The sequence below is a fragment of the Pyxicephalus adspersus genome, chromosome 5 (assembly GCF_032062135.1).
Source record: "Pyxicephalus adspersus chromosome 5, UCB_Pads_2.0, whole genome shotgun sequence".
Classification (NCBI taxonomy): domain Eukaryota; kingdom Metazoa; phylum Chordata; class Amphibia; order Anura; family Pyxicephalidae; genus Pyxicephalus; species Pyxicephalus adspersus.
The window spans coordinates 108604811-108627914 of NC_092862.1; positions in this window are offsets into that span (position 1 = coordinate 108604811).

Genomic DNA, 23104 nt, shown 5'->3' on the forward strand with positions numbered 1-23104 from the left:
GTAGGGTTGAGGTTGGATAAACTGTTGGGGGTTTATGGAGCATTGTGGGAGTCTGGGGATACTGTTGGGGACTGGAAGTACTGCATGGGACATCCCAAAATTGAGTCACTTTAAACTGTAAATCACACAATGCTCTTGCTGCTCATGATATAGGGTGTACTATATTTTGAACTCTGTTCATCTCTGTCTCTATTTATTCTTGTGAGTTGTCACTTTCAAACACACTCTCTTGTTTAAGATTACAAGTGGCCATGTGGATGCATACAGGCATGATTTACTGTTTTCACCATCAGGAAAGTCAGGAAAAATGCAGCAGTATATGGAGTGTATGCATATAGACAGGAAGTGACTAGAAAGAGACTGCTCTACTGATATGCAACAAATTATGGAAAAAAGATGTGCAGAATTATCCTAGTTACCTAAAAGCAAAAGTCAGTCACATAAAACAAGATTCTATTTATTCTCACCCAGGGGACACCTACCTATGGAGTCAATCTCATTACCATCCTAGATTTTGGTTTGCTCAGCTGGTTATTCTATTTTAAATCCCTTTCATCATCTGTCTTGTAATTTCTGAAAGACTCTGAGCATGAATCTGGGCCTGATCCAGAAGCTGTGATCTCACCCACTAAAATAGTGAACTTTTCTAATTGGAGTACATTAGAGGTGTGTCCTGAATAGCAATGGTAGAATGCAGCACTTTTTTCTTGAAGGGCAGATGTTAAAGACCCACCTTGGATCCAGTCATTTTATTCTTTAAACATTCTTAAATGTGTTTTAAACAAGTTTTGATATGAGCTGCTTTTCCTTCAGTATCTACAGTAAGGGCAGGTGCATTAATGATTTTGCTTTGTGAGTACTATGTAAGTGCAACTTAACAATTGAATTTAATTCTTTTGATTTATGATCATGTGATAAAATATGATAAATCTAATGGAGTCACTACAATTGATCATAGTTGTGATGGATTTTATACCATTGACAGAATTTCTGGGAAAGCAGAGAAGATGCATAACATGTCAATAACAAACAGGTGTTTCATTAATATAATGCCATCACAATGTACTAAATGTCAAAGCTGTATTGTAAGTTGGTTTTGGAATTAATTATGTTTTTATGAACAACTAATGTCTTTAATTAAATAGCCTAGAGGCTCCCAGCCTAGTGATTGCTAGCAGAGAGCTGCAGTGGCAATCTTGGAAGCTGAGACTACAAGGTTGTTACTATGTATTCACCAGAAGTGTAGCTGCCTGAAGGGAGACAGCAAAAGATAAAGCAGGGGACACAGGTGAAGTGTCTGGACACACATCAGCTGGATAGATTGCGGATTTAAATCTAATATTCACCTTTTTACTGGCACTGGTGAGTACTGTATTCCTGCTTACCCTCAAAATTTACAAGATTCTTGCAAGATTTACAGTTTATTTATGACTTTCAAGAAGAAGTCTAGAATTCCTCCTATCTCTGTACAATTTGGGAATACAATTTTTCAATAATTACTTCTAAGGTGAAACATAAGATCTACCAAGATAAATTATCTTACATACTGGTGACTTGCAGTAGAGCTCCCATACCTTTTCCTGTGCATTTTTATACCGGCTTAAAAATCATCATGATGGCATTTTAAAAGGAGTATAGACAACCCGAGAGAACTCTGTATATATATATATATATATATATATATATATATATATACATATATATAAATTTTTTTTTTTTTTTTTTACTAAAATGGGGAAAATTGGCCGATACCAGTCTTCTGGAAACAATCCACTTCCTCAACCAGGACACAACTTACCTGGCATGTTTAGGTCTTCATCACAAGACAGTACAAGATCTCCCCCATCCCAAGATGGTGATGTTGGAGGAGCCCAAGCACCATTATCTGTCTCCCTATCTACTGAACCAATGTTGACCTACATGAGTCAACTTCCTCAACGCAATGGCCTCCAGACATTGGCCTTTGATATCAAAAGCACCCTAACAGCAGCTATCTCTGATTTGAGCAGTTCAGGTTTTGGAATTGATAGTTGATATTGCACTGGTACCATATCTACACCAATCTTTAATATTGAGCAGAGAACGCCTATTTCATCCACATTTGCATGTCTCTTCTCAAACACATCCTAATCTGATTGGTTTAGCTTGTTGTATTATTGGGATGAACCACATTGAAGCACCACTCCTCAGTGGCACCAAGCAAAAAGGCATCTCCTGACTATTGTTTACACTGTTGAATAATATTTGATACTCTCCAGACTCTCATAATACTAATTTTCAATAGCCTTTCATTAAGGTTTGATTGAAAAGGAGATGCATAGATAAGATATAATGCTACCCTTGTTTTGCTTGAGTATTGACCGACACTGAACACTAAATGTTCTGTCAAACAACTGGTATCAGCATTACAGGTTTTGAAAGTGCTCTTGTTTTTTTCATTCATATGATGACGCTGAAGGTTTTACCAGATAAATATTATGAGCAGTTCAGGATATTGAATTGATGGTTGACATGTCATTGGTACCATATCCACACTAATCCTTAAAACCTAACCTGAAAAAGCATATACCATCCACATAAGCATGTTCATTCTTAAACACATACTAATTTGATCCACAAACAGAATATACGCTGGGTGCCGACATTGTTAAAATGACCCATTTTTTTTTTTGTTTTTATTGTTGAGTTCCCTCGGGGATGTTGTTCTAATCCCCATTGAAAGTTGTAACACACACAGGTTGTAACCCCCCACAGTTGGACATTAATTTGTTCGACTGACCACATCCGGTTTTGTCTAGGTAAGTGAGTGTTTATACACACCCACTCCGGATTTCTCTCTTTATTTCCTGATTCCTTTAGGTGTTTTCTTTTTTTTCGCGAAGCAAGTGCATTTTAAGTCTGAAGACAGATCCCAGAACCTGAGGTCCACTATCCTTTTCTTAGGGGTAATCTTGATCATAGGCCAGTTACTTTTGCTAACATCTATATCCCTAACGTATCTCTTTTTTCCAAAACATTTCAAGAATTTTACAAGGCTCTGCTAAAGACATGCTTATACTAGGTGGCGATTTTATTGTCCCCCTTAACCCACTGCTGGACTGGTATACAGGTAGTGCAACTTTAACTTTTAAAGCACTCCATTCAATCAAAGCTTCCCTTTCTGCCCTCATGTTACACAACACATGGTGTCCAAATACTAAAGGGTATACATTCTTCTCCCATCCCCATAATCAATAAGCATGGATTATTGAATGATAACCCTATCACCGATCCCGCCATTACATGGGCAGCATACAAAAGTGTAGTTAGAGGTACTTTTCTAAAAATGGACGATGAAATTTAAAAAAATTAAACAATAAGACATTTCTTCACTGATGAACAAAATACAGAATCTAGAGTTAGTTCATAAACCTACACAGGCAGAAAAAACTCCAACAGAACTAACAGATTTGAGACAAAAGATAAAAGAGTTACTCTTTGCACAAGTTAAACGTGCATACACACTATCCTCAAAGTTCTTTTATGAACATGCCAATAAAAGTGGTAGATACTTACCTAGCTTAGCTACATGGTCAAGTATACCTAAAATCGGATGAGATAGGCAAATAATTCCAAGCATTTTACACACAACTCTACAACATAAAGCCTTTGCCCCCATTCTAGCTCCCCACTTTCTAGCTGTATTTAATTCATTTGAGAATGACAAAACACCACTCCCAGAATTTCTGGAAGCACATTACAGAAATACATAAAGAAAGCAAAGATGCGTCTTTCTGTAATAATTATAGGCCAATATCACTGCTGAATGTTGATTTGATTTTTGAGAAGATTCTGGCTAACCGACTAATTACGCTCATTCCATCTCTGATAAATTTAGCTATTAATAATAATATTAATATAAAAAAGCTATTAATCTGGCACAATGGGCTCAGAAATCAAACCATCAATGCTTTTTCTTATCTACGGTTGCTGATAGCATTTTATAGCGAATGTCTTGGACGCCTTAGGAATTCTCCCCAAAATGTGTGCCCGAATACTTTCATTATACTCTAAACCTTCAGCAAAGGTCAGAATAAATGGCCTTCTTTCAACATCTGTTTCGATTAACAATGGCACCAGACAGGGTTGCCCACTGTCGCCCTTGATTTTTGTCTTAGCGTTGGAACCCCTTTTGAATCAAATTAGAGAGAATAATGGGATCTCAGGCTTGTGCATAGGTAACAAAGAATATAAACTAAGTGCATTTGCAGATGATATTCTTCTTACACTTACTGATCCCATGTCCTCCATTCCTGCACTACTTAATAGACTAGAATCACTCCAATACATCTCCTATTTTAAAATCAATTGCTCAAAATCCTCCGCTCTTAATATTTCGCTGTCTTCACAAGAAGTGAGAGAATGTCAAGCAAAGTTCCCATTCACGTGGCAAAAAAAATCTTTTACTTATCTAGGCATACAGCTGGCCTCATCAGTTTCGGAATTGTACAATTTAAATTTTGTACCACTCCTTTCAAAATTGTCAACAGATCTGAAAAACTGTGACAAATCAGCCTTTTCCTGGTTTGGAAGAGCGGCAATTTTAAAAATGAACGTCCTACCGAGAATTCTGTATCTGATGCAAACAATCCTGATCTTTCTGCCAGACTCCTTTTTCAAGTCTAAATTTTCATGTTTTAGAACATTCCTCTGAGGACAGAAACCACCTAGGATAGCATTTTGCCTCCTTGCAACACCAAAGAACGGGGGAGGTATAGGCTTACCAGGTATCAGGAAATACTACTGAGCTTGTCACCTTGCCAGAATTGTTGACTGGTGTGCAAATTCCCAATCTAAGGACTGGCTTAATTTAGAACAGATATACTCCATGATACTATCCCATGGATTCCGAGAAAGAATTTGGACCCAGAGCTCCTGCCCCATCCTTTTATTGGAGCTTTGTTAAGGGTGTTTATGCTGATGACTCGTAGATTTAATATATCGTCTTCTCCAAGTCCTCTCACCCCAATATGATCCCACCAGGCCTTTTGAATGAGTTTCTTAAATCATGGCAAGAGGATCGAAAACTACTGACAGGCTATTTTTTTGTCAGGGGCAGGTTCCATGACAAAAAAGCACTGCAAGCCGAGAATGAAGGCAAATTAATACCGTGGTGGTCCTATTTCCAATTAAGACATTTCCTCAACACTTTAGACAAGAATAGATTATGCTCCAGACAAACAACTATGTTTGAAAAGCTGTGCCAATCCACTAGTCCAATAAGGCATACAATATCACTGATATACAATCTACTTTCAGTTCCCCAGGACACCCCGGCGGATTGTTTTCGTTTGCAGTGGGAGTTAGATCTGGGGATGGAATTTTCAGATGAAAAATGGGAAAATATCAACATAATTACGAGCAACGGTTCACAAAATGTGAACATACAAAAAAGTAACTTTAAAATATGCACAAGATGGTACAGGATGCCTCTAAAATTACATAAAATATACCCTCAAAAATTACTCAAAATAGTGGGGATGTCTTTTTTACAAATGTGGTGGAGCTGCCCAATTATTCAACCTTTTTGGGATGAAGTTATGAATTTGTTACCGAAAATTACAGGGGAACATGATATTACAACCCCAGCGCAAATTCTGCTACACCACACTCACAACACACCACAACAATATAAAAAAAACACTTTTATTCCATGTTTTGAATGCCGCCAAATTGTTGATTCCAAGACTATGGAAATCAATTTCTAGGCCAACCTTACGTGAATGGTTTGCTCAAATTGATCATATTTCAGAATGGAGGAAATGATTCATGCATCCCGGGATGCTATAACAAAATATTATACCACTATTATACCATGTTTATTGTATTATTTTACATGATAAAACTTGTTGAAACTTGAAAATGTATTATAAATATGAACAGACATGTATGTTTATCTATTGTAAATGTATTTGACACTGTTATTTGCTATTTCAATAAAGCTTGATTTTGGAAAAAGAGCCTAAAAAGTCCCAATAAACAGAGTTTCAATTTTTAGAAAGATAAAATTGTATAGTTACAAGGGGATGTGGCACCATGACACAATGCACCTGCTTTATTAAAGCACTCCAAGACTGCAGAAGATTGTCACAGGTGAACCTGGGTGATCCAGAAAACTTGGAATGAATTTTCTAAAAGTCATTTGCTATTTCTTGGCAAATGTTTTCAATCCTGATCTTGTCCAGGTTTGCTGGATAACACAGGTTCACCAATAAAAAAGACTATCTTATTCAGTCCTTGAGAGCTGTAATAAATCAGGTCTTGTGATTCCGCCTTGGACGAATATAATCATTATCTTGGGAACTTTGCAATATTGTCAAAATTTACAAAAGAGGTCTAGGTCCTCCTAAATCTTGAAGTGGTTCCACGTAGATAAAGGGGAATGGGATTTTAACCTGCAGGTACAACAAGGTCTGCTTTTTCGAACTGTAGCTACCTTGGTCACGATTTAAACCAAGTCAGATTGTCTTGTTAAACCAAGCAAATCTATACACATGTAGGAAAATTCATATAAATATTACATGTGTGTAATCTATTTTACCTGATCCCAAAGGGTCTTAAGATTCAAAGGAATTATTAGGAAAGCTAACCTACGTAATCGGGTCCTGTGCTTAAATATTGTTATATTACAGGTAAATTTTATTAACAATAACGTAGCCTAACATTAATCCTTGGCAACCTTTTTTAATGAGAAATATTGCATATGCATCAGGAAATTCTGTGGAATTCTTCACTTTTGTGCGGCAAACCATTATAAAAAAACATAAGCTAGCGGGTATTTCATACATAGGTGCAGTGACAATTGTCTAGAAATATTCTACCATAAGTATTACTCAAAACATAAGCTGTTTCCAGATGTTATCATAACATGCATTACATGACTGCTGAAACATTGCAATAAATAAGGTCATGAAGTCCCTCCATCTGCCTCCTTTCCTGAAATCTTTTAAGCACGGGAACCTTCATATTCCTTGACTTTTTAATGTGCGGCTTATTTTTGTCATCTTGAATTACTGTTGCATGGCAATAGGCCTCCATGTAGTTTATCTAAAAATAAAATATCAAGTGTAATATCAACTATGAGCCCTTCAGAGTATTGACTAGCTGGAGAGGATGAAAGTGGAAAGAATCTCTCATGTGCTATATTTCCCAGCCAGTCTGGCATTGACAACTAGTATGATCTTCTAGGAGAACTTAAACCTCTTACTTTCCCCTCCTCCTGTGCATCTGCTGTCTATCAGCACTACTGTACTTCTATACTTTTGGTTTAATGTGGAACTGCAGGAAAACAGCAAAGTGCTCAGTTGAAATAAATTTACTATATGCAGGGCTGGATTTACCATTAGGACGAGTAGGCATGTGCATGTAGACAGCAGAGGCGTTTCCAAGAAATAATCATCTCATGTAAGGTTTTTTCTGTTTCAATCATTTTTATTATTTTCATCTGGAGCAAATATGTGAGTGTAACAGTACTCTTTTAATGCATTAGAGAGACAACAGAGTTAGAGATGGCATATGCCAATAGCATCATTATCATATATTTTGTAGAATGCAGATTGGTAAAGATACTGCTAAAAACATTTTAGTGTATGACTACAAAGGTTCTCTCCTATATGACCCTCAAAAGTCCTCAAGATGTTAAGCCATTGAGAATCCGGGGAGAAGTCAAAAATGTGTCAAAACTAAATGAAAAATAGACATTAGTCACAAAAAAAGGAAGGAGAAAAAGGAAGGAAAACAATAAGAAACAGAAAGTTAAGAGGGGGGAAGAACAATGGTGAGGAGAGTCCCAGGCTGCTCTTTGTGCCAAACATGTTAAGGTTTTTACACATTATCACAATATTCTAAGTCAAGTTACAGCCTGAAAAACAAGTCATTCATCCTTGACTCTAATAAGGTCAGAGAGAATGATGTTTTTTCATTATTCAATGTATGTGAAAGAAAGTGGTGGCATACAAAGTTAAATTGTTGAACCAGTAAATGTGTCACCAATGTGGATTGTTTAGTATCATAGGTAAAATTGTGGGCATATTACACAGGTCAACAAACATTTTCTTGCCAGATTAAAGACATTTTTGGTTATGTTTGATGCACAGATTCCAAATATGGTATTGGTTTTGCTAGATTGGCTCTAGTTTTTGAAATAATGACCTCAATAATAACCTCATAGAAAACTAATGAAACATGAAAATTAAGCAAAATAAAACTAGATATGCCTACATTTACAAAATTAAATTATTTAAATACTTAATGTCAATAAATTCTAAATTCAGTACATTTACAGAACTATTCATAAGAAAGTCATTAAAAAATCTGTATGATTTCCTTTCATGCTGATGATCAGGACATTCACGTTGAAGGCTCCAGCAGTGGTCTGTCACCATGTGTCCATCCCATCTGCCCTGATACCTTTCTTCCATCACCTTTATATCTTGATGGAACTTCTCCCCTTGTTCCTCACTGAAACCGACAAGGTTTTCTGGAAATTTATGCAAATGGCTATGGAGATAGTGGGTCTGATTTATGAAAGCTCACCAAGGCTGGGGAGAATACATTTTCATCAGTGAAGCTGGTGTTCCAGCAAACCTGGAAAGGATTTCTTTAAAGTTATTTGCTAACAAATTTTGAATACTGGGCCAGACCCATTCCAGGTTTGCTGGATCACCAAGGTTCACTGATAAAAGTGTATCCTCTACAGCCTTAGAGAGGTACCAATATGCTCATAGTAGCACCCATATTTTTAAAATTTAGGAGCAAGTTTTGTACCAGTTCTTCATACTTTTGTGCTTTATGGTTACCCAAGAAGTTCTTGACAACCATGATATAGCTGTGCCAGGCAGAATCTTCAGTATCAGTCATGTAACTTGTGAAATTTGAACCATTTATCAGTTTCCGAATCTGGTGTCCATCAAAAAATCCTACTTTTAATTTTTCAGTACTGATTTCAGAGAAGAATCCACAAATATATTTGAATCAATCACAATCCTTGTTCAGAGCTGTAACAAATTGCTTAATTAATCCCAACTTTATGTGTAGTGGAGGGGGAATGATTTTTTCTTTGTCAACCATTGGCTGGTTAATGATGTTCGCTGCACCTTTTTTAAACATAGGTACTTTGTGTATTCACTTTGCTGTCCATGTAGGAAGTTCACCATTTTTAAATTAACTCATATGGACCATTGGTCTTCATGATAGCAAAGCTTTTGTAAGACCGTTTTGATATTTTCATATTCTTTTTTAAGTTTTGTTAAGTGACCAATTGGAATTGATGCATAGCAGTTGCCATTATGCATTAAAACAGATTTCAAACTTTGAGTGGAACTGTCTGTGAAAAGCCGCCAGTCTTCTGCTTAGTACTCTGGTACCCCCATATGGGCTAGTACTCCAGGGATGTCACAATAGTACATGAAGTCTCCATCTTCACTGAAATACGGTCGGAGTGTCACCTCTCTTGTCCTATAAACCGTTATTTTAACTTCCGGTCTCAGACTGTTCTTTTCTTTTAGCCTGGATGCTAAAAGTTCAGATGCTTGTTTTGACAGACTTAGGTCACGTATTAAATCATTGATCTCTTCTTAGGAGAACTGCTGGTTTGTCGGATACAGGAATATCAGGGAGTGTACTGAACACTGTTATGGCAACATTAGCTCCATGCCGCACAGGTCGTCTTGCTGATTCCAATTAAGGGTACTCCCACTTGTTTTACTTGTAAAGATTGAAACCTTTTACATTCACAGCATAAAAATAACAATCATTATATTGATTTTTGGGCTCTCACCATACCATAGGTACACCAAATTTCAAACTTTTCAGTTTTCTATTTTTCCACTGACGTAGACACTCTACACAAGTTTTGCATACCATATGGGGAGCCCAATACTTATCTTGGTCTCCAAGTTTATTACCAATATATACAAGATATGCTTGTTTCACAAATTCTGTAATGTTTCTTGTTTTTGCTGAGAATATTCACCACAAATGTAGCAGAATACATTAGGGTCATTTAACCTCCCTAGCGGTAACCCCGAGTGTGACTCAGGGGTAGAAAAGAGTTGCTACAAGTGGTAACCCCAAGTCACACTTGGGGTTGGAAAACCTAGGAAAGGTTAGTAAATACAGCACTTACCTGATCCGCCGGGGTCCCGCGCTATCCAGTGCCGCAATCTCCGTCTTCTTTCTTCTTCTTGCTTCTGCATCCGATGAGTCACCGGGGTAGTTCCCGGGAGATTCAAAATCCATTTGTATTGCATTCAGTACAAAATAACTGTATTGAATGCAATACATTGGATTTTTATGTGTAAAAGCAGTACATTGTTTTCAAGAACATTTATTTTAAAGTATTTTTTTTTAAAGTATTTTTTTTTAATTACATTTTTTTTTTTTTATGAAATTTTTTTTTAAATACATAGATTTTTTTAATTTATTCAATTTATTGTTTTTAAATGATTTTGTGTTTGAAACTTTATTATACTCATACTATTATATTATACTGTAAAATACATTTTAGTGAAAAACAATGTTTAGACATATAAAACCGGAAAGAAATGAACCGCTAGGGAGGTTAAACAACTTCTTGAAGAACTCATATTTCTGTAAAAAAAGAAAATGTATGAATAAAAAGAAGGCAAATGAAAGTTTCATGACAATGCTACATTTGGTACATAATGCTACATTTAATGTATAAAATGCAAAACATCGTTGTAAGATTGATAATAATATGCTGTGTTAACATTTGTTGTTGGTAAAATCGCCTATTCCAAATCCTGTATCACAAGAACTAGAGCCAATTCAAGTGTCATTTCTGGATCCATGTCATTTCTGGATTCAGCAGAAATACACTAAATATATTGAAAACATTTTTTTGTTGTTGTCGAGCTGTGTAATCAATAAAACAGTGCATTTAGATGGAATGTTGCTTTGAACCGACATGAAGCAGACCTGTTTACAGAAAACACACAGGGAGTCTAACACAGGGTCCCAGCTACTGAAGAGAATGACTTAGAATTATAACATATGATATTTTTACTTGGGGTGGCTAAATGGTAGTGAGCAAAATGCATTCCCATTTTTTTTTTTTTTTGCATACCTATTGCTTGTAAGCTTCAAATGCATTTGCTAAAGCAAACAGTCTTTGGACTATTAACCTTTATTTATTGTTTCTATGTATACCTGTACAGCAATTTATGTCATCTGTATTTGAAGCAAAAGGGGAGGATAGAAGCAAGGAAGACGGGAGGATGGTGTGTGAAGTTTAAATATGCTCATTTTAGCAAATATAATTAAGCAGACAGAAAACTGACAGATAGAATAAACAACAAATAATAGGTTATCCAGAGGTTGTATGAGCATATATGATAGCATCTCTCTCAAAGAATAGGAAAAGCAAAAACTACAATCAAGCCACTCATGAGTCCACTCATACCTTTGTGACACATTACACTTTTTTAAGTTGTTGAGAAATAATGGAAATATTGTGATTACAGGAAAAGTGTGGTGAATGAACAACACTTGGTTTTAAATAAAAATGAAGCCTCAAAGTGACTTCATCATTTGATTAAAAAAATGCCATCCATCTGCCAATTGCTATGTTACTTCTGGATCTTAAAATGATATAGGGGCTGGTGGATGCAACTACAGAGCATGGTGGGGTATCAGGCATCTGAACATCCTCAAAATGTGTTGGATTCTTTAGCCACTCTTGCTCTTCAAAAACAAAGATTAACAGGATAAACAAGGGTTTCTTTTTTTATTTTTAACTAACAACATAGTCACAATTATATGGTTTTGAAATTATGCTATGTTGTAATTGTCTACCTCAAGACCGGTGCTACAGGTTTACCTTCCATACAGATCCAGATCTTGCTATAGATCTGCTTAGGGGTTAAAATTTGATGAATAACTTAGGCCTTCTTTAAAAATGAAACACATGCTAAACAGACAGTACCCACTTTACTTTCTTGAATATTTTGCATACCTGTTAAATAAAGTTACTTAGAACAAAATATATAAATATTTCAAAAGTGTAAGTCTGACACTAGATGTATGCTATCTAGCCAGCACGTACCAGAGCTAAAATAAAAATGTGCACAGTGTGTATGGATGTGCTTGGTGACTGACTTTATGCTATCTGTATACCTCATCCTTCTCTTCTACTTCAGACTGGACTGTCATTTCTTTTTCAGTTGCACATAAATAGAAAGCAGACATGACTAATAACACGAATAGATGTATGTGTAGCTGTATTCTCTTCATTTGTTCAGACAGACTCAACAGGTGCTATTCACTAAATCAGTAGGGAATATTTCCTTTTATCTATTTTCCCTGGCTAAATAGTCTCAACTCGAATGTAGTTGTGGCCTATTAGTTACCATCTAAAAATTAGGAGGAATTTTAATGTAGACCTATTACTAGTAAGTTTTGACTCTGACCTAACCACAACATTCAATTCATCTTTAGGATCTATGATGTTTCACTGAGCTTGGACCATTTGTTCAATGCCACTGTACTGAACTGTTACATAGGAAGAGAAGAAGCAGAAATTACCGACGTGTGCCAAAAGAAAGAAAGGGTTAGAGATTTTTGGCAGACTGAATTTGATTGGACACAATGGGACTGATTTATTAAATTCACCAAGGATGTAGAGGATACACTTTCATCAGTGAAGCTGGGTAATCCAGCAAACCTGGAATGGATTTGTTATAGTCATTTGCTATTTGTTAGCAAATGATTTGAATCCTAAAACCAATCTATTCCAGATTTTTTGGATCACCCATCTTCACTGATAAACGTGTATCCTCTCCAGTCTTGGAGAGCCTTAATAAATCGGGGCCAATGGGCTAGAAGACTTTTGTCTTTTTCATTTTGTGTTGTTATGCATTGAAAAAAGTGTTTTGAACTGCATATCCCCATTACCAGACAAAACCAATTAGCTGCCTCCACCAGGAAAGCTTTTTTTTTGGAAACAGTGATAAAGGTTAAATTTCCTACCAGTAACTATTTGTTTGGCCTAGATCTAATTGCTCCTGCATGATTCTGAAAACCATTTGACCTGGTGTCACCATAGCAGCGGTTTTGCTGGTTGTCCTGTGCTGGGTTAAGATTATTCAGGAAATAAATAAATAAAAACAACAGCAAACAGAAACTGAATGGCTATACCACCAAGTAAGGTGTTTATGGAAGCTTTAGAAACTTTATGTAGATAAGCAAAAATACTCTGGCCTTTCATGTTTAAAGAACCTAAAAATTCCCTATATTTATATCTAGTTAGTAACCTGATGTTTTATGGATTTTTTATTATTTGTATTAACTGACTACTTAAGACATCACTTTCTTTGCTAGTGTAGATGCAGGGGGTGTATTTCTTCTCATTTAGTTCTATTACAATAACAGAACTATACAAAAGCAATGAAAGCTCTTTATACAACATAACATATAGCTTGTATATAACTTTACATATGTTGAATGCAGATGGTAATATATGTAATATTTATTTGCAGTACTTTTTTTTTACCAGATTCAAAAGAATCTGTATCAAGTCAAAAGTTCTGGCTTTGCATTGGAAAAATTGCAGAATGTTTTTTATTAGGTTTCCAATTATCATTGATAGAAAGAGAGACTGCAGTTTTAAATAAACCATTTACTTGGTTTTCATCTTAACAACATAGAATGTAAGTGAAAATATGTGTATGTGTATGGGAAGTGCATTTAATAGGGGAGCCCTAATGGCTAGGTTTTACATAAAGGAAATCTATACAAGCCTTTACCTGGTATGTCCTGTAATTGCAGAGATGTGGAAAATCAATCCACATAAAAAAAATCTTTGCTGTGTATATTTGTATAGCGATAAAGCCTAAAAGCTAAAATGCAGTTCGTATTTTTTTGAAAAAAAAAAGCATCAAGCAAAGAGGTATACAAACTGAAAAACATATCAATGCATTAAATCATTACACATGGTAAACCACATAATGTATTACGGGTGTGTGTAGATAAAATAAAAGATAATTAGATCCCCTGATGCATTTACCTGTTGGACCTATTGTGACATGACTAGGGTAGAGCCGAGGAAGCCATTCCCTGCTCTTCTACCAATCAATCCCACCCCCTTACACTCTATACTAGCACCCAAATAAAAAAACACATCTACTTTGTGGGATAAATTGGCCATAGCAGCCCACAACATAACCTTTAATTTAACAAACAACAATGACACATTACAACAAATTCAAGTATGCAAATCCATGTTTACCCTGTTTTGGTCCATGAGAGTAACCCCATTCAATAACCCTTAACCCCAAGTCTTTCCGCTTACCAACCAGGCCCCCAGCCACTACCACATCGGCTAGGGGACAGTTAGTGGCTAACCAAAACTCTCTCTTAGCCCCCACAACAACCCAGTGTAATGTAATAAAATCCACCTAAAGGGATCCCCATCCCATGATGGTTCCCACCCACTTTTTCCTTTTCAACCAATCTTTAAAACTCTCATGGACCTACCAACACCGCCCCACATCCTACTGCTATGACAACCAGCCTAGCTTACAGGGAGGGAGGACGGGAATGCTCCTCACACTCTGATATGACAGACCCCCCAGACTGAGCCCCCCTTTTTAATAAAACCCTTGACCCCACTCCTTCGGCCAACACCCCCATCCCCTCCTCACTTTTTCCTGCTCTTACAAGTTAACCCTTCCACTCCTGTCTTCCCTCCTCCCCCTGTCATGAGGCCCTTTGCCTATCCCAGATGCTTTGGGACCTCTTTTGGCACTTTTTTAAACAGAACAAAAACATGCTAATTGTGTGAGAACTGAGAGTCATCCTTCGTCATGAATGATTAGCAGAAGCTAGGTGATTCAAGGAAGGTTAGCCATCTGGCCCCAGGGTTTGGCTAGATTGGGGTCTAAAGACTGTACCACTAAAGGAATTAGCCTGGTTCCCAATGGTAGAAGACTTGGCGAACTTGGGGAACCCAAACAATTAAGGGATTCAGAAAAGAGGACATGATTCCTTTGGTGCTAAATTTGGGATTGTCACTTTATTAGGGAGACGCACTCTGGAGGAGAGATGCTCCTTTCACTCAACTGCCAGTGTTGGCTGAGACTAATTGCTACTAGATGTAAACAGCCACTGTATGACACTCTGCTACCTTAACCCTCTCTCCTATGTGTTGTGTCACAATAAACCCCTTAAACTTGGGTACACAAGCCTGTTATGTTTTATGCTGTATTACAAAGAGAGAACCTGGGGAAAACGTTGCTGCCTACAGTGGTACACTAGTCAATAGGTAAACACATTTTTACTGCTTCCTAGGTCATGTATCACTGACCAAGAATTATGATGCTGATTCTCAATCCAATGTAGAGGTTGAAGGTGAAAATGTAATACAAAAGGCTGACCAAGGTGTACAATTTGCCTAAACAGACAGTATGCTTGTCACTTGTGCAATGAGAAAAATGTGTATAAACACAGGCCTGGATATAAAGATTTGTAAATCCTTTGGCGGATAAAACAGAACAAATGTATGTTTCATTGTAAATTCAATTGTTTGAATTTAGTTTCACTAAAGCATAATTTCGGTAAAGCATAATATAGATATGAAATTGTGGGAAAAAAATGAAAAAGATGTAGGGGTTTTTATAAAATAATATTTTAAAGGTACAACCTGGTTATTATTATTATTAATATTATCATGATTTATTATATGGTTTAACTGACATTGTTTACCCAGAGCAACTGGGTAAAGCTTGCCTAGTGTCTGTAAGTTTTTAGAATACCTGCAGTAATGTTGTTTAGATTAAATTAGAAGTATTACCTTTGGAACTGAAGTTTACAATTTTGAATTTGTATAGCTGTACTAGGTTGTAGTTGTTCGGCTGTCTGTCCTTTCACGCCTTTTAGTTTCCTTAACAGATTGTGGTCAGACAGTCGCTTAACTCCTACTTTCTGAGAATCTTTCCTACTACAAGACCTTCCTCATCATATAGACACACTGAAATGCAGAAATGCAGGGAATTAAAGTCTGACAAAAATTTTTCTTCCTTTTTTTGGTGTCACATAGTTACATCTGACTGACCCTCCCACTGACAGTTCTGACAGTTTATTCAGAGATAAGGAAATAAGCAGTACAGGTAGTCCCCAGGTTAAAGACATCCGAAATACGGACGGTGAGCATATTATACAGTAACTGACACCATGCTGCCTAATAATGTTTCGGGACAAACATCTGTCCTAATTGCATTTATTTAAATATTGTACCTGTTCCAACTTTAACTTAACTACAAATTTAACTACAAATTTAACTTAAGAACAAACCTACATTCCTATTTCGTATGTAACCCAGGGACTACCTGTAATGTAGTATAGGGTGCATGCTTATTCATCATAAAAAAGCTATTCTGTTCACCATTTTTTTCAATGTATTGTTTGTATTTCAACCTGATTGCTATTAGAATTTGTCTTGTCCAACTTTGGCTTTAGATGGGCTTTAACTTTGTTGTTGAAATAAACCAAAATGGTAGCCATCTCCCATCACTAACTAAACATCCTGTTGAGGAATAAATACACAGGAAGTACTTACTTATGTTTACAAGTCCCAGTATTCAATCCATCTAAAGAAACTTGCTTCCACAAACCTTAAGGTTGCGGTAATTAAATGGGAAGTGGTATGAGGCTTTTAGGTCCTGTTTGTGAACAATACTATTATCTTAGTTGCAAGCAAATTTTTTTACTTTTTGGAAGTTTTGGAAAGCCAGGTCTGCTTGCCAAATTAAATTAAAGGTAATTTTCAAAAAAATAACACTGGGGAACGCATTTTTTGTTGAGTTAGATCTTACACTTGATTATTACGAATTTTGGGATGGTGAATCCAGAAATTACCCCAGTTTTTTGCTATCACATCCAGTTTTTACAATGTAATGGAAAAAAAATGAAATAATAACTTGAATGTACTGTTTATTCAAATTTCTTTTGTTCATACAAAGAATTTATTGTTACTCTTTGAAATTTTTGTACAGTAAAACATTTGAAAATTAATTAGGTAAGCGCTTAAGGTAAAAATTTACACTTATACCTTTTCCTGGAGTGTTCAGTGTTAGGAAAATCCCGCCGGATGCTCCAACAATACTCAGCCATCATATGTACATCCCGTCTACCCTGATATTGCCCTTCCATGACCTTCAAATCTTGGTGGAATCGTTCACCTTGCTCATCACTGACTGCACCAAGGTTTTCCAGGATGTTAGAAAGATGGCAATGCAGAACATGCACCTTGATGCTCATATTGCAGCATTTTGTAGCTCTTCAAGAGTTTCTGGACAATTTCTGTGTAATTATTTGCTTGTGTGTTTCCACGAAAGTCCATGACAATGGCTTTAAATGATAACCAAGCATTCTTTTCAACTTCTGACATTGTCCTGATGAAATGTTCATCTTTGATGAGCTGTCGAATCTGTGGATCATCAAACACACCAGCCTTTATTTTTTTAAATGGCAGGCTAGGAAATGCCAAAATGAGGTACTTGAGGTACTGTCTCCTTCAGTTGGCAAAGCTTTAACGAACTGCTTCATCAGACCCAGTTTCATGTGCAGAGGCGGGAATATAATATTCTTTCTATCAACAAGTGGCTCATGTAGAATGTTTGGATGACCTGGTTTTAGGGCAGATCTTGGAGGCCAATTCCTTTATACCCAAAACCTCTCACGAGCTCTGCTGTCCCACATGCACAGATAACAGGGATACTTGGTGTATCTACGTTGCTGACCAAAAAAGAAGCATACCATTTTAAGGTCCACACAGATGACCCGATTGTGTTGGTGATATTGCAACAAGTCAATGACTCTCTTTATGTCTTCATATTCTTCACAAATAGAAACTGAATGGCCAAAAATATTGCCATTGTGAAGGAGGACACACTTTGAGCTATCGATGAATAGTCGCCCTTCTGTTGAATTATAGATTGGAATTCCCAATTCCTCCATTAAACAAGGTATGTTATGGCAATACACAAAGCCACTGTCAGTTCTAAAGTACTGCAGAAATGCAATTTCTCTGATTCGAAAGTAAGATACCTTTGTTCCTTTTTCAAGTAAGTTTTGCTAGGAGTTCTGAAGCCTTCTTCGATAGTCCCAAATCACGTGCCAAATCACTGAACTCATGCTGATCAAATCCCGTACGAACAGAGTCCTCTTCAATTTCAAACTCTTCATCATTGTTGTAACTTAGTTCATCACCAAAATCATGTTCTTCAAGAGAGGGTAGTCTATCGATAACTGGCACTGGGATTTCATCTGAATGAGCCACTGGGCGTATAGCCGATAGTATACTAGGATACTCTATGTTACATTTATTTTTCTTGTTATATACTGAAGTTTTCACTATACAAAAGTAACAGTCACTGAAATGATCTCCTGGCTCTCGCCAAACCATAGGCATACCAAATGGCATCTTATCACGTGTTCCCTTTGTCCACATCCGTAGACCCCCGACACACTGTTTGCACACCTTATGAGGGGCCCAAGTCTTATCTTGATCACCAAGTTTAACTTTATAATATGCCAAATAGGCTTGCTCTACAAATGTGCTGATGTTCGCTCTTTGACTGGGAGTAGTAATACTGCCACAGATATAACAAAATGAATCAGGGTTGTTTAGGCACTTACGGCGAGAAACAGCAGAGCCAGACATGATCTGAAAGAAAGGAAATACGTGTGTACGTAGAAAAACAAATTTTGCCTATTCACTACATAGAGCAGCGCACAACCTCTGACCACACTGTTTTGCGTAAATGAATAGCCTTTAGAAATCAACACTACAGTAATCGCATTATTATAAGCAGTAGAGAAAAAAAACGACGTGATAGCAGAAAACTAACTGCACTTTCAGAATCAGAATACCTATTTTAGTGTAAATAAGCTTAAAAATTTAAGTCAACAAAAAATTTGTTCAAAATTGTTCCTCGGTGTAATTTAGGAAATGACTTAAGTAGCATTTATGTATGTTTTATCAGTTTTTTACAAAACTGAGTTCTGCGTTAAGTACACAGAACAAATAACCCTAGGGATAATGATACACATAAATAGCCCAATTTAAATATATTTTAGTTGTAGGACTTGGAACCTTCTATTTCGAAAAAAATGAATAATAGAAATTTGTTCACAGCTAAATTCCCATGAATGTCAATGACGGGATACAAATAAGCAGGTTGCTATGGGAACTAAATAGAAAATAACTGTAATAACAGTAATAACTGTAAAGCATAGAAATTAGTTGATTACAAGCCCCAAGAAAAGTAGTAGATCCACTGGAAATTTAATTGCATTTTGGTTAATAAAAACTGCCTTTTGTGCTGCTTTGGAACATACACAACAATAGAGATATTATAGTGGTTTTAAAGTAAGCCCCCACTCAGCCTCCAGAGACAAGTTGTGCCATACAAACACTCGGCTGTCCCCAAGACTTAAGTGCACAAAGGAAGGAAACTGAGGTAGGACTGACATAAGTCCAGAAGCAAGAAAGAACCCTGGCCACAACAAGGAAGTATAGAGTACAGGAAAGAGCAGATCAAATGTCAGTGAGAAGCCAGGTACAAGAAGGGTCAGAAGACAAGCCTGGGGTCAGGTGACAGTCATTTTTAATATTTGAGCAGAACTATGGTAAAGTCTTAAATAGGACAAACTGAGTAAAACTCAAGACTCCAAGAAAAAGAGAAAATATTTTTACATTTGCTCTATAAATCATAACGTTTGCATAGTTCTGCCACACAACAGAAACCTGCCTTGATAAAAACCACCACCATATAACTGTTAATGTATTAAGTACCCTTGAGGTCTTTGTCCAGAAAATATGATCTGGTCAGAAGGGAAGAATGGCTTGCATTTTAGCCATTTGGGTCATTGGGTCTGATTTATTAAAGCTCTCCAAGACTGCAAAGTATACACTTTCATCAGTGAAGCTGAGTAATCCAACAAACATGGAATGAATCTGGTCCAGGATTCAAAACATTTACTAGCAAAAAGCAAATGACTTTGAAGAAATCCAATCCAGATTTGCTGAATCACCCAGCTTTACTGATGAAAGTGTATCCTCTCCAGCCTTGGAGAGCGTTTATAAATCAGGCCTATTGTCTCAGTTTCACTTTTCAAGAAATATATTTCAAACTTCTGAGGTCTCTACAATCATAATAAATACCAAACAGACTACATGGGTTTGCCCTGGCACCATCATTTTACAATTTTTGCAAACAGATCGGATATCTTTTTTCCCAATTTGTAGATGTGAACACCTATTAGGTATGTGCTAATTTATTATTATTAGTTATCGTTCACAGTTTTTAGGTCAATAGTTTATGATTAGATATGTGGTGTTTTCATATTATTAATTGCTAGGAAAAGATCGATGTTAGGTTTTATAATTATTGCACAATGGATACATTTCCATAGCTCTTCAACCGACAATGTTATTGCTCTATAACTTTTTTAAATGTTTGATTGTGTGTTATGTTTTTTCCAAGTTCTGCCATTTAACATTTGTGAAACAATGTTCAACATGTGTCATGTTTGAAGTGTGGTTTGTTCTTGCTTTTAAGTGTTTGGAACAAAAAATCTTTCTTTTCAGGCATTGGGGCAGGAGAATTTAAATCAGTCACTGGGTAAGAAGGTTAAGGTTAAGCACCAGCTTGAAAGGGGTTACAGTTAGGCACCAAAAAAGTTAAGTGGTTAAGGTTAGGAATGAGACAATAATGTGTTAAAGTTAGGTAGCAGGACAGGATTTCAGTTATCAATTTAGGACAATCCCTCAAGGTAGGCTATACGTATAACAATTACATTTTTGACCTAAGGGGAATCTGTTTATTAAGGCCACTTTTGCTTTGCGTTTTAGACAGAGGTTGGACTAAGTTGTCACCCTTCAAGTCCAAGTCCCAAGTCATTGACACCAAGTCCCAAGTCAAGTCTCAGGTCACCAAGAATTCTTCCAAGTCAAGTCACCTAATTTATCCCCATTTGTCCACATAGAGAAACAGAGCTCTGATCCTTTTCTTGAGCACAGGATCACATTCTAAGTCCACGGCTTTCTCCCCTGACAGCTGAAGGGGGAAGGGAAGAAGGCAGTGACGTTTCTGTTGCACAGCCTCCCCCCCTTCAGCTGTCAGAGGAGAAAACTTAGAATGCAAAAAACACTGCCTTTCTCCCCGCCTTTCTTGCATTCTAAGTTTTCTTCTCTGACATGCTGAAGGGGAGGGAGGCTGTGTAAGAGAAACCTCACTGCCTTCCTCCCTTCCCCCTAAGCAAGTCACAAGTTGAGTTGCAAGTCATTGGGGAAAACCCAGAGTCGGGTTGCAAGTCGTTCATTAGGCGACTTAAGTCAGGCTCGAGTCCAAGTCGCACAATTCGAGTTCCAACCTCTGGTTTTAGATACTACTCTGGTGAGAGGCAGCTTCAAGCACTGGGAAGGAGCTGTAGGGAACTTGTACCTGGTCTTAAAGCCCCTAAACAACTCTATTAACAAAAATATTGTTCATACCATAAGCATGTAAACATAGTGGTACGTATATAATCAGCATTATCAGCTATTAGATTATTTCTTCTTTCCAAAGAAACAGGAGATCTGTTGGCTGTATTTGCTGTGACTGACATCCTTTCCTGTGTTGTATGAGAGCCAAGATGGTGGCATCCAACAACAAAAATACTAAGTCTTCAGAGACAGAATTAGCAGACTTTTGTTCATCATTTATGCATTATTAAGGTTTTTTTTTAATAAGCTAAATAGTTGACAGTTGTTTCTGATTACTTTGGCAATAGGAACGTTGTTTTAAAGTATCTAGATAAATATGAGAAGGAATCAAAAACAAGGTTTAAAAAAGTCCCAGCAACTTTGAAAAACAAACGTTTTTTCCCAATATACAAATTATCGTGTTAGGCCTTATAATTCATTTATATATTTACTAGTGTGATTTTTTTGATGATTTGTCTTTCCCTAAAGGAGAGGTGAATGTTTTTACACCCTGCACTTTCCTTAACCCCAACTTCTCCTATTCTTCCATTTCTATACATCCACTGATTGCTTGTCTTCCTGCCTGCGTAGTATGGCCTCAGAAACTTATATGTGGCCCATACCTCAGGTAATAGTACCACAAGAGATGCGATTTGGTCCATAATCACTCTCTAAAAAAGATTTGATGCGAACAGCCAGGAATATGAAAACAATAGATTATGCTGAGACTTTGAATTATATTGGATACCCTCTGGTTTGGCTTTTTTCTTCATATCATTCCACACCAACCTACCCCTAATTGAACAACTCTTGCAGAGATTCAACTCCTGCATGTATTTATGTATCTTTTGGTACTTATAAACAACAGGCAATTGCTTTAGGTTTACCTACTTATCTCAACTAACATCCACCTTGACTTTTTAAAACCACAATATCTGGAAGCTGCATCAGCCATGCCAAGCTGTCTTTATAATGTGACTTTGTGACAGCCTTGACCTCTTATTGTTAACTCAAATCTCCAAGGTAAATTAGCATTACAGCAACTCAAAAGATAGCATACTGTCAATGTATTTCTTAGGGAAGCACATTCGGATTCCTCCAGTACTTTTCCCTTTGCTGCAAAACAATATTCGTAATAAACTGTTACTTATTTAGCCCCATATGAAACACAAGAAATCAGCAGGGGTTGCAATACTCTTCCATCCACATACTGACTTTCACCTCTCCCATTCTAGAAAAGATTGGGATGGTTGCTACATTTTTCTTCTATACAACTCATTACATATGCAATTTTTAAACAAATATAACCTTTCTCTCCAATTTGGAACATAACGTAATTCTTGCATTTTCCAAGTTTAATTAAATCATCTGCATTATCAAGCGTTTGTTGTATAACTGACCATTCATCCTACAGGAAAACAACACACATTTATGTCACAAAACTATTATGCTCACACTAGACTCCACTAGACCAATGGTCCTCAACCTTTCTGGGGCTCACGGACCACTAAACTTACGGACTCCGTAAGGTGCATGTGTACAGCAGACATGGTCCGCGGCTTTAGCTGGTGCGCTCCCCCA